This window comes from Elephantulus edwardii, unplaced genomic scaffold (genome assembly GCF_000299155.1).
Source record: "Elephantulus edwardii isolate Elephantulus edwardi_28Jun2011 unplaced genomic scaffold, EleEdw1.0 scaffold00051, whole genome shotgun sequence".
Classification (NCBI taxonomy): Eukaryota; Metazoa; Chordata; class Mammalia; order Macroscelidea; family Macroscelididae; genus Elephantulus; species Elephantulus edwardii.
Genome location: NW_006399801.1, coordinates 16,538,843 through 16,552,031, shown reverse-complemented (window position 1 = coordinate 16,552,031; position 13,189 = coordinate 16,538,843). Strand labels below are relative to the sequence as shown.

At 39.3% G+C, this 13,189-nt stretch overlaps 1 protein-coding gene across 2 annotated transcripts in view; it reads right to left on the bottom strand.

Annotated features, from left to right (window-relative positions):
* The window catches only part of TIAM1 (T-cell lymphoma invasion and metastasis 1), a 177,461-nt gene extending 169,997 nt beyond the window's left edge, over positions 1 to 7,464 (bottom strand). The window contains exon 1 of one of the 2 annotated variants that reach the window (XM_006886757.1): positions 7,290 to 7,464. The gene's annotated coding sequence lies outside the window, so the exon portion shown is untranslated. The remainder of the gene's footprint in view (positions 1 to 7,289) is intronic. The other variant, XM_006886758.1, reaches the window with a different exon arrangement.
* Positions 7,465 to 13,189: the final 5,725 nt, after the last annotated feature.

Below are 13,189 nucleotides of genomic sequence, written 5' to 3'. Positions count from 1 at the left end.
CTTTACCAAAATAATCTTCATGCAGCCACTACATAGGAAGGAAAATATTAAAAGGATGGGAACACGCTGAGAAGCAGACTTTAGGATAGAGATAGAAGAGTGTCAGAATCAACCTAAAGTCCCCCAAAAATGCTACCATTTTTAAACTCAGTATATGCTTAATTATGGATTACCATGACCAATTGTCAGGGAGTTGACCTGGACCAAGGTGAACCCATATGTGTAAAGCACACCTGTGCTCCATAGGTTTTTCAAGGATTGATCACCAGGCCTTTCTTCCAAAGCACCTAGGGGTAGTTGAACTTCTACCCTTCCAGTTAGCAGCTGAGCCCATGAAATAGCTTCATGATGCAGGGACTCCTCGAGTAATCACAATAAAGTTCAAAGGTGTCATAAGGAGATTTTTGTTAGTAAACACAAACATTTTGTTGGTCTGAATGTCCTATGAATTCGTAAGTAGGCGATCATTTCCCAAGCACTGTCTTTACAGAAAGGAGCTCTGGTAGTTTAGTGTGGTCTGTGTTGTACTGCTAACCAAAAGGTTGGGAGTTCAAATCCACCAGTTTCTACTTGGGAGAAAGAGGAGTAGTGGCCTTTTGTAAAGATTTACAGCCTCAAAAACTCAATGGAAGGGCACTATGAGTCCGAAAAGACCCAACGGTAGCAGTTTGGTCTTTATAGTAGGAGCTCTGGTGGTACGGCGACTAAGCTTTGGCTGCAAACCAAAAGGCTGGTAGTGTGAGCCCACCAATTGCTTCTCAGGAAGATGTATCATCCTGCTAAGTACTTTTACTCTGTCCTAAAGGGCCACTATCAGCCAGAATCCACTGGACAGAGTGAGTTTGGACTTCATAGATTCATCAGCCTACTAAGCTCTTATGGGATAAAAATTTCAGACACACATTGTACCAATATCACATTCCTTGCTTTGGTTGCTGTTATTAAGTGCCATCGAGTCAGAGACGACTCATAGCGACCTAATGAACTAAAGACCTGAATACTTGTATAACTTTTGCTGTTTCTCCATGTTCATAGAGTTTCTGGAGGCAAAGCTATGCGTCTCCTGCTTCCAAGCTTGTTTTAATTGGGGAGCTTGACCAAACACTGTCCACCATGGGCAACCATTATCACATTTGACACATCAGTGTCACAGTGTTTAGCATCACAGCAACCGCAATTTACCTCTGTACAGCAAGTAGACAGACCTCACTTTGGTATTATGCTATAATTAAGTAAATACAAGCACTGAGGTAACTGGGTAAAGGGTGCATAAGACCTCTCCAAACTACCTTTGCAACTTCTGTTCAGGTTGTAATTATTTCAAAGTAAAACGTTATAAAACAACAAACAAAACCTTAATTAACTTCACTATTCTGACAAAATGGACATTATAAAAAGTAAGTATCCTTCCAAAGAAAATTTGTTTGAATCATTTTTAGTATAAAAAATATCCTACAAATTGTAATATATTTAAAAAAAAAAAGATCTTGTCATCACATACCATTGAGTCAGATCTGACTCATAGCTGCCCCTCCCTCAAATTGTCACAGGCAGTAAATCACCTGAAAGGAAATTGCCCATCTTTCTCTCTCAGATCATCTGGTGGATTTGAACCTCAAGTCTGTGGATTGGCAATGCAGCTCCTTACCATCAGGTCACCAGAGTTCTTCAAAAGATTAGAGCTCTCTACAAGCCAGAACTCAAAAACATTTGGGCTCTCAAAAAAAATCTCCCCAAAATCAGAAGTCTCCAAATTATCATAGCTCTTTTAAAAAGTAGATGATTAAAAAAATATAGTTTTCAAAATTTTTATTTGCATCAGTTGGCACAATGTTGAAAATACAAAGCAAACATAATCAAATGGTCTAAAGCAAAGATCAATAGTGAGGTAGAATTTTATAACTGGAGAGAGGGTTTAGTCTTAATAAATTACTTGGTAAAGTGTAATTTATCAGTTTGGATAATGAATAAGGATGACAGAAAAAGAACCAATACCTTTGAGCTGTGGTGTTGGAGAAGAGCACTGAACATCCCATGGACAGCCAAGAGAATGAATAGATATGTCTTGGAGAGGATGCAGCCAGAGTGCTCTTTGGAGGCAAGAATGATGAGGCTTTGCCTCATATGCTTTAGACATGTTGCTAGGAGGTGCTATTCAATGAAAGGGAACATGATGTTGTAAAGGGCAGAGGGTCAACGAAGGAAAGGAAGACCCTCAACCAGGTGGATTGACAGGGTGGCTGCTGCAATGGTCTATTGTGTGTCAGAAAGTGTGAGAATGGCGCAGGATAGAACAAGATTCAGATCTTTTGTTCACAGGGTCATGAGGAGTTGTACTTGACTCAGGAGCACCGAACAACAACAACAACAACAAAATGAAATCGCTAATTTACAGAACCCCAGAGACACAGTGCATAGCATATAAAGATGCAAACCAAGAGGTCAGCAGTCCAGCAGCTGCTCCACAAGAGAAAGATTGGCGGTCTCTTTACGAAAAGATTTACAGCCTCAGGAACCTGAAGAAGGGTCACTATGAGTCAGAACTGTCTCAAGAGCAGTAGGCTTGGTGTAAGCCAAGATGAGGTAAGCCCACAATAGCCCTTCTCTTTTTTCTACACATTATAACTAAAAACTGTACATCAACTGGACAAAAACCAAAACAACCAAACTACTTGAAGACTTAAAAAAAGTAATCAAAACTAAGCAGCTCTGGGGTAGTAGTCACAGCTTGAAAATGATACTTACACAAGGGTGAGTCCCCAACCAACCTCTTTCCCCTACTTTTTCTCCCCAGCTTCTCACCAAGACCACCAGTGTAGCCATAGCACAGACAGCATACATCTGAGACAGAGCCTGACTTTCAGGCCAGACGAACTAAGAACAGTGGTCCCAGCAATCAATGAATGCAGTGGTTCTTCAAGAAAACAGGGTAGAAAATCTCCTGACCAGGCTCACTCCTCAGACAGGTAAGAGTGGTGGGTGCCGACCCACAGCAAGTCAGCAAAGGTTTTGAAAATGGAATTTCTAATTACTACTCATTTCCTAGGTCAACTCATAAGTGACACATGTCTAGAACAAGTCCAAGGCCGTATAGCAAATACTTTGAAAAAGGAACTGATCTCTGAGCTCCACCCACCAATAATGGGGGGGGAAAAAAACAACAAACCCACAACCATTTCTACCTTAACTATACAGATGCCTGATAAAGCAACAACAAAGTAATATCAACGCCTTCCAGATGATACTAACAGGACCCCAAATATCACAAGAAACTGGTAAACTAGAATGTTTCAACCAAAAAGAGAAGATCATCAACAGATGTCAACCCCAAGAGGATATATGTTGTTCTTTTTGCTGTGTGCTGTCTAGTGTGAACTGACTCACAGCTGACTCTCCAGTGGGTTATCACACAAGAGGAGACTGCCCATCTTTCTCCTGTGGAGTAGTTGGCAGATTTGAACCGTGTGACTTTGAGATGGCAAATGTCAGAATTAGCATGGAGACTTTAAAGCAGTTCTCATTGCTGTGTTCCATGAAGGAAAGGTAACTCTTCTTGAAATAAACGGAATAATCAACCACTAGTATGGTCTGTCTGAGATCATGATGTGCATATCTTATTATTACAGATGAGCAGAGAAATAGAAAACATATTTTAAAAGATAGATAAAGAAATGGGTAAAGAGTGTCTAAGTCCACTTATGTGAACACTCTAGGATATGCAAATATAGAAAGATCTAAGCTTACCAGAGGCTCACCAGGCAGGAAGGAGGGTGGGGTGAAAAGGAGTCACTGCTTGGGACACAGAGCTTCTGCTAGCATGACTGACAATCTAGGAAATGGATCATGATGATAGTTAAAGCAACAAAATGAACATGATTAATGTCACAGAATTGGACATATAAAAAAGACTGAAATGGCTAACACTGTGACATATGTTATCGTTGTTGTTGTTGTTGTTGTTGTTGTTAAGTGCCGTCAAATCATAGGTGACTCATAGCCACCCTATGAATTAAAGTCCTCAATACTTGTGTAACTTTCATCCTTTCTCCAGGTTCATAGGGTTTCCGGAGGCAAGCTATTTATGGAAGTGGATGCCACTCCTGCTTCCAAGCTTCCAAGTTTTAATCGTGGAGCTCCACCAAACACTGTCCACCATGGGTAACCATTAATGCATTTGACACATCAGAGTCACAGTGTTCAGCTTCACAGCAACCACAAGTTACCTCTGTGCGGCAAGTGGACACACCAGAGGTATACAACCTAGAAGAATGATTGACAAAAAATAATGAAAAACACGCCTGAGGGTCATGGATTAAAGTCACCCACCTTTGATTTGGTAGCATTGCTTTCTGTCCACTAGGTCAACTAACCTCTCTATATGCTGTGATGTATATAATTACCAAAATAAAAAAGGCAACATTAATAGCAGCTAAGATATAAGATGTAAGCTATATATTTAAACTATTCTGATTTTCTATTTTCTCAGCAGTCAATGAGAAAATATTCCAGTTAATAGAAGGCCACGAGGCGGTCAAAGTCCCTGGGTGGAAAAAACAAAGGAAAATACTCCTATAACCACAGATTTTTCAAAGGGGAAAAAGAGGGGGGAAGGAAAAAGACATAAGAGAAACTGGAAATTACCTCGTTACCCTGTGGACTAAGGAGGTTATAATAATATTTTTATGGATTGGGAAATCTAATTCACTTGACAGGACCAGAGGCTTAAGAAGTACTCCAAACAGACAGTAGGATACTCCGCCCTTTCAATAAAAAGCAAGAACAGCTCCATAAGATCAAAACCCTGCCGTGTCAGTCAGCCAGCCAGGGAGCAGATGAACAAGAAGACACTACCGCTCAAGTCAGTCATCTCTGGAGCAAAACTCTTCTTATTCTCAGGAAGTAAAAACTTCTTTTTGAGGCACACATCTAAGATTCTACCTACAATAGATTAACTTTTCCCCTTTGGAATATTAAGAAGTAAAAAGGTCACACACATATATGACAGACTTGTGTAAGAATTTTTAAAACATATAGCTACTGTAGGGTAAAGTGAAAAAATCACAGGCAATTTTTATTTTCAAAGTTATATAATTTTACACTAAATTTTCTAAACTCAATATATAATTCATTGTAAGGAAAGAAAAAAAGCTACTATATGTGAGCATGTCTTAAGGCACTGGGTTTTTAAATAATTGATGAGAGAGTTGGTGATGTGGGTACACTGCTGACTAAATTCATTCTCATCAAGTCAATGCGGACCCGCAGGACCTCATGTATGACAGAGGAGGATTAGTCTTCAAGATTTTCTTTGCTATAATTTCTATGGATTCCCAGGCCTCCACCACCCCCACTCTTTTATTGTAGCTGGGTAGGCTTGAACTGTCAACCTTTAAATGAGCTTGCTTACAAAAAACTCATTTTCATTGAGGGGAGCCTCCAGAGATTGTAAATAGCACAACATGAGATCCCATGGTTGTGAATAGCATGAGAAGAAATTGCACATCTTTTTTGCTACTAAGTCACTAGTGGATTTGATCTGTCTGCTTTTGGGTTGGTAGAGCAATTCTTTACCCACAAGGACACCAGAGCTGAGGGCAAAGTGCTACAATATTAGCAAAAATAAGTAAGGCACCACCACAAACACAAACAAACAGACAAACAAAAAACCCAACACTAAACCAACAACAAAGTAGGCTAAACAAGAAAAACACCAAATTCTAATTCAAAAGAGATAGCATGGGCAAATTACCTAACTGAAATACTATTTGCTTGGACTTAATCTCTCCAAGTCCCAATGATATTTTGCTCAGCATTCTCACAATGAGCCTGTATGGTGATACCAGAGTATTTCACAGAGGCAAGAATGGTGAAACTCGATCTTGCATACTTTGGTATCTCATCAAGAGGTCCTTGGGGAAAGACAGCATACTGTAAGAGGGAGAGGTTCAGAGAAAGAGAGGAAAACCTTCAACAAGATGGACTGACACAGTGACTGTAACAACGGGCTTGAGCGTAGCAGAGACTGAGGACAGCACAGGATGGGACAGGGTTCAGATCTGTTTATTACAGGGTCGGTATGAGGTGGAGTCAACTCCACAGCACCTAACAACAGCACTTGTCTTGTTCTGAATGTGCCCTCTTCACATTTAACTTTCATCTCCCTGCAGCAGGGACAATGCCTTAGTCTATATTGACGTGTTAGTAATGCTCTTTTCAGAGGGAAAATAATGAACTAAAATCACCTTGCAAAGCCTACTTCAAAAGTACAAATCATGAGATCTCATTGGTGGATACAAAATGATCCAATTCATATTACATTCAAGTAAAAAACTGTTAAAGCACGGTTTCTCTACCCTTGGTAGTGGTATTCTGCAGTCCAACCATAAGGTACTTAACGATGTATATAAATTATAATTACTCATAATTTTTTCACTCCCCTGAGGTATTTAAAAATGTGTTCAAATAAACATAATAACTGCCCTTCTATGACTTGAAAACAGACCTCCAAAACTGTAGGAGAAAGCATGAAATATATTTATTTCAAAGTTAAATTTGAAGCGAAAAATCACAAGACAACAGATTGCAAATGTAAAATTAGATTCTAGTGGGAGGTCTTGGTTTCAAGCCTGTTCTTTCTCTACTGGAGGCTGAGCTTGAAGATTTGGGGGTTGGAGGGAGAAGCTAAGATTAAACAGAGAAAAAGTTCCCAAAGTTTCTGCTGTATCTATACAAACCAATGGAAACCGTTTTGCTAAGTCACACACAAATACCCCTAACAAACGAGACTAAACAGGAAAGTTTTGCAACAAATAAAAGCTGATCTTTGATTCAGCAAAGATTATTTTGATTTTGTTTATTTTTTCTTTTTAAAGATTATCCAGGTCTCCTAAGATTATCCGAAGCAGAAACAAAAATGTATCATTGCTTTGAAGTTAGATTCTGAAGTCAGGTTAGACTTTTTCAAACAATCTAATATAAAGATGTTGAATCTAAGGGATGACTTTAAAAGACCCTGAGGGCAATTCTCAGGGGGAAAAGATTATTTCATATGTACCTACATTTTCTTTTTTTTTTTTTTTTCATTTTAACACTAAAGCTTTTGAATTGTTAAATGGGTGTAACCTTAATCCTAAGAAGTGATTCCAAATTCTTTTTCCCACGAACTCCGTCCATAGCTACAGTACAGCAATGTCAATTATAACAGGATATATTGTTCTTCACATTGAGAACTTTTTCACTGATTCATGGATATACAGACACAGATTCAAAATATAGAAAAATAAACCTACCTTAAAAGGCAACAGTGGTCCCCAGCCCAACTTGCCCCAAGAGCACTGTGGCATTTAGATACCGAGACTGGCAATGGTGGCAGGATGAACAGTGTCGGAGCTGGGGAGTCTGTCAGCACCTGCCCCTGGGGATCGCCATCATGGTCTCATCTGGGTCTGTGAGAAGGGGCCAAAATCTGGAGAGGAGAGAGTCAAAGAGGACAGAAAAGAGATGATATGATCAGCCAGTGTGTAACCAAGGGGCATTCCCACCAATTCTCCAGCATCAATCAACTTCATATAAAAGAAGTAAAATTCCCTCCAATTAGCTTTCACTCATGGAGTGCTCCTGTTTGTCAGAGGACAATTTTATTCCATACAGAGTTGTCAAGGAATGATTTGTTTCAAAAGTAGACCTTCTAAAGGTGCCTCTAGGTGGATCCAAACCTCCAACCTTTCTGTTAATTGGGTGTGCTTTAACTACGTGTATGACCCTAGGGTGATTCTCGTGAAATATCAGTCTGCAATTCAAACAATGCAACAGCTATCTATAAGAATAAAATTGCAGGCATCATGAGAAAAATATACATAAGCTTATTTGTGTTTATAGTCATAAATAGCTCTACAAATAAAGCTATTTTATTCACAGGATTTTTATCTTTATAGATCAAAGTGTGGGATAATAGGAATAGGTGCCTTCCACTGTACCCTCTACTCTTCCAAAGGTCTCAAAATTCAGAGGAAAAAGAAATGAAAGAAAACAAACAAGGAATCAGTTACTTTCAAAGTCTAAATAGAGTTATTTAAATGTCTGAGAAATTGCTGAAAAAAAGGAAATGGAAAGACCCAATGCAACATAGAGACCTACATGTGTATATGTTTTCTTAAACTAGCCAACATCACATTTACAAGTGACTCATGAAAACTATACATAGGACAGAGCTTGGGTAAAATTGAAATCATTATTGAATACAAAAAGTGGAATCACAAGGATAGCTCCAGGAGTAAGAAGTATTCCTGGTCCTTAAAAAATAAAAAGAGAATGAGAAATGCTGGCTTCTGAGTGGAGAATGCAAAGCTAAGGTTGAGGACGACCTGAAGAACCCCGTTGACCGGGGACCTCATTGCCGTCCTACTGGCTGTTTCTCTAGGAGCTGCCCACAGTACCACCCTTGCTGGTGGTTTCAGCAAGGTGCGGACCTGAAATGATGTTCTCATCAAGAACACAAAGAAAACTACCTATTTGGTGGAAGGGTCCCACATACAAGCAGTAAATAAATATTTACATCCCATACCAAACAAAGTCACCATTCTCCCTTCTCCTGGAAAGGGTGCTATTTAACTATGAAGTTTGTGACTAAAGCTCTTGGAGAAAGGCGAACACGCTCTCTCAGCAACACCCCATTATTACCCAACAATGCATGCCCTTTTCCATAATCCCTCCATTGCCAGCCAGTCCGCTTCCTTCTCCTAGGCATCCTCCTTCAACTGCTTTCTGCAAATTTTCAGATTTTCAAAGCAGTTCCTGAATTGCTTAGGAACTGGCAGAAATTAATAAGCAACAGCCCATTTATATTGAAATGGACTCATTACCATGCCAGCTGCCAATAATTTGCAAGGCCCGGCTCTCGTTGGCAAACTCAGCCTGCAGGCAACTGTCCTTCCACCTGCACCTCGGAGGCTGAGCGTGCATTTTCCACACTGGGGGGGAAAAATGTTCTTCCTACCAAAATGAAACATTTTCTCCATCATTTTCTAATTCCTGTGCCAAAAAAACAATACAGAGATGGGAGAGATAATTGTTAAGACTTCCTATGGAAAATAAAACAGTTTGGTATCATTTTTCTTTTCTTCCTTTTTTGATGGAAAAGAATGTAAATGTGACCTTGGCTATGTAATTGCTGGATGACATGGAGCAACTTTAAGAAGTTCGCATTTGTTCTCTGGCAACAATTAGACACATAAAGGTTGCAAAGTTCCAACAAAGATTCATTTTGCCTATAGTTGGTTACCTCCATGTGGACCTTGTGATTTTAGGTCAAGGCCACCTCGACAACTATTACTACTTGGGCTTTTCTTCAAAAGCTTTTGGTAGCTACCAAGGGCTAGGCTTCACATGAAAGCAGCTATGTACCTAGCTCAGTGTTAGAAATTCTACCCTAGAGTTATAGATACCAGGTTAAATCTTAACTACTAGCTAAATAATATCTATTTAATTACTATCTTCTGGTAGGGATGTCTCCAAAACAGTTAAGGGCAATGGCATCAGTTTGAAGACTAAGGTGTGCCCGGTTTGGGTCATGGCCTTTTCAATTACTTGCTATGCATCTGAGTGCTGGACAAGGAATAAGGATAATAGAAGAACTATTGATGCCTTTGAATTGTGGTGCAGGAGAAGAGCACTCTATGTCCTGTGTACCGGCAGAAGAACAAACAGATATGTCGTCGAGCAAGTGCAGCCAGAGCATTCCTTGGAGGCAAGGATGACAATGCTTTGTTTCTCTTACACTGTGCATGTTATTAGGAGAGCTTATTCCTTAGAAAGACATCATGCTTGGAAAGATAGAGGGTCAACACAAGAGAAGAAGATCCTCAATGAGATAGGTTGATACAGTGACTGCAACAATGGGCTCATGTATGTGAAAGATGCTGACGATGGCATAGGATATGACAGGGTTCAGGTCTGCTGTTCATAGGGTTACTGTCATCATACTAGACTCAATGGCATCTAACAACAAAGTGGGATGAATGGGAACTCTGGTGGCATAGTGGTAAGAAGCTGCGCTGTCAACTCAAAGGCAGGCGATTGAATCCATCAACTTCACCTGGAAAAAAAGATGAGCCATCTTCTCCTGAACGACTTACAGCCTCTGACAACCCACTGTTTGCTAGTCCAAAGGAGGCTCTGCTCTGTGGTTTAAATCCACCAGTGGCCCCAAGATAGAATGATGGGCAATCTCCTCGCCTGTGATTTACAGCCTCCCAAAAACCCTCTGACGGGTCTGCTATGAGTCAGTTCGACTCAACGGCCATAAGTTTGAGTTGTTTGTGTATGTTTTTAAAGTGAGATGATATAAGCAATTTATGACAAATTATCTAAACATCAGTCAGTTGTTCTGTACTGTTGAGCTGGAGCCAAATCATGCATGACCCTCCAGTGGGTTTTTAGAGGCAGTAAATTGTCCAGGAGGAGAATGCCTATCCTTCTCTGATTAAGGAGTTTATGGATTTAAACCATGTGTCTTTGAGTTGGCAGCACAACTCCTAACCACTTAGCCACCAGTGCTTGGTAAACATCTGTTTACCGAACAGCAAATGGGGATAAGAGTTCTATCTGATTGTTATGAGAATTAAATAAGATTATCTATGCTTCACAACAGAATCCCTGAGTGATACAGTTAACACACTCATCTGCTAAACTAAAAAGCTGGATGTTTGAATCCATTCAGAGGCATAGCAAAAAAAAAAAAAGGCTGGGTGATCAAGATTTTAAAAAGTCAGCCACTGGAAGTCCCATGGATACATACAGATCTACTCTGACACACAGAGCCGCCATGGATTGGAATCCAGTTAACAGCAACTGATTTTATGTTACACAATTAGTACAGTGCCCAGCCCACAGTCAGAACTCAATACATGTTAGCTATTACTGGATTATTAGTTAACATTTATGAACCATAACAAGTAGGTTTTATAAGAAGAGTCACTACATAGAGGCTTCCTTAATAACACCTTTCTTAATCTGCCTCTGCTCACTGAAATGGGTTCTACGTTATAAATTGAGTGGAAACTTGTCATCTTAAATTCACTGGGAAAACAACATAGTGAATTAATCCAGCTGGAAAATGGGCCCTATTCAAGTTAGCACAGCCTGTGTACCTACACTTCACGCTGAGGAAATCTAGCTAGACCAGTCAGCCTGCCCACAAGACAAGAGGTAACTCCAGAAAATGAAACACTAAAAACAACAACTTTTTCAGTCTCATCCTGATTCATTCTCAACTCATCTAGTCCATTTCTACAATAATCAGATTTCAGATAACCAGTTACCATGGGGGAAAGTGTCAACTGGAGGTTAGGAACGTATTCCCAGAGCCAATCTCAGACTTCAAATACCTAGAAAAAGAGAGTGGAGACAGCTACCACTCAACTGACAGAGTCTGATTTAAGATGAGAATATGACAAGTGTCAGAAAGTGTCCATAGCATTTAATCCATTAATGCATAGCCTTTCCTAAAGGGTTTTCGATTTACCTTCTAAATGACTTGTAAGGAGCAAACCATCTTTGTTATACCAAGAATTAAAGTGCAAAGGGTCCTGTGTTTGTCCTCACACTATCTAATTTGAGTACCAGGATTTACTACTTACTAAATCATGTGACTGGCAAACAAATTATCCATTCTGAGAATCACCAGGAAAAATGAGGATAACTGAAAAAGCACTTCCCGACTTATCCTATACTTGAAAGCGTCCACTTTTCCCTGGAGTTTCTTTTCTCTTCATATCTGATCATTAGTAACATGTACGACATACAAAGCTACAGCTGGCAAGTTGCTGATGTTATCATTCACAGATATTCACTCACAGATGTTCAATTTTATGATTTACTGTTTAGCACCACCATATAGATTTCATTTTCTAAAGTAAATCAGGGGCTTCAGTCACTTGAAAACAGGCCCAACCACTGAGCAGTTTGCTAACATTGACAGGCAGGATTCAACAGATAAGCAGTGAGCTGATACGGTGAAACATATATGAAGAAAAAAACCAAGGAATCATAGAGACAACATTCACTAATTTTCTAACGAGTAAAAATCATCCCCACTCTCAAAGATAATACAGAACCTTCCACAAGTGAAGTTATTACTGCAGATGACAAAATGAAAATATCATCCAACTCTTTCTTCTTCATCAGAATAAATTTGTGTGATTTGTATAATTGCTTATGTATGCAATATGGCTATAAATTTATCTATAATGCTCCCAATCCTCAAAAGATTGGATCTGTAAAAACATTGATAGTAAAAGACAACAATAATGGCAATTTTATGGAAAAACTGAGATATTTGACATCAGAACTAGCTTACAGTAAAACTGTTAAGAGCTAACCCCCATTACCAATTGATGACTACTTATAACAATGTTTGTCTTATGTAATAAGCACCTCCCTGAAGAAGTTCTCAGAAAACAGAAATCAGAGAATCAACATAAAACAACATAAATTCTAAAATGTTAAGTAAACACGTAAACTCTTAGTCCATCTGTCAGGGGTAAGTGCCTTAGGGTGTTCCATAATTTCTGAATTACTGAGACATGGGAAGTTTTCTCCTTACTCTGAACCCAGAAGGAGAGAAAGTAAGGAAAAAGGCTGATCAATATGTTGAACAAGTTAGAATTCAGACTTCTTATGTATGTAGCAAGAAACAAAAGTCTTTGTTCTTAGTATTCACACTTAGCTCAAAACCAGTGTGGATGGACAGATTTGAGACATTGGAAAATTTTAAATAGTTCAAAAATTAAGGTGAAAGAAAATACAGTAGTGGCTCTTTATTTTCTTAACCCTCAGCTTTACTAAAAAAAAGATTTAGTTTGTTATCTAGAAAGAATAAGTTATTGTTATGTGCCATCAAGTTGCCTGCTACTCATAGTGACCCTATGTACAACAGCTCTAAACCCTGCTGTGTCCTGAGCCAATCTCAAGGTCTCTGACACTCCTAATCCCATTTCTCCAGTCACTGTATCAGTCTATCTCATCCTGGGTCATCCTTTCCTGGGCTGTCCCTCCACTCTTCCGAGCATGATATTAAGTTGCTCATGCAAAAATAAAAGAAAAACAAAAGCTAAGACAAAGTTAAGACAAAGCATACCATACTGAGCTAACAACTGGCTCACTTTAACAGGAAGCTTTCATAACAGACAAC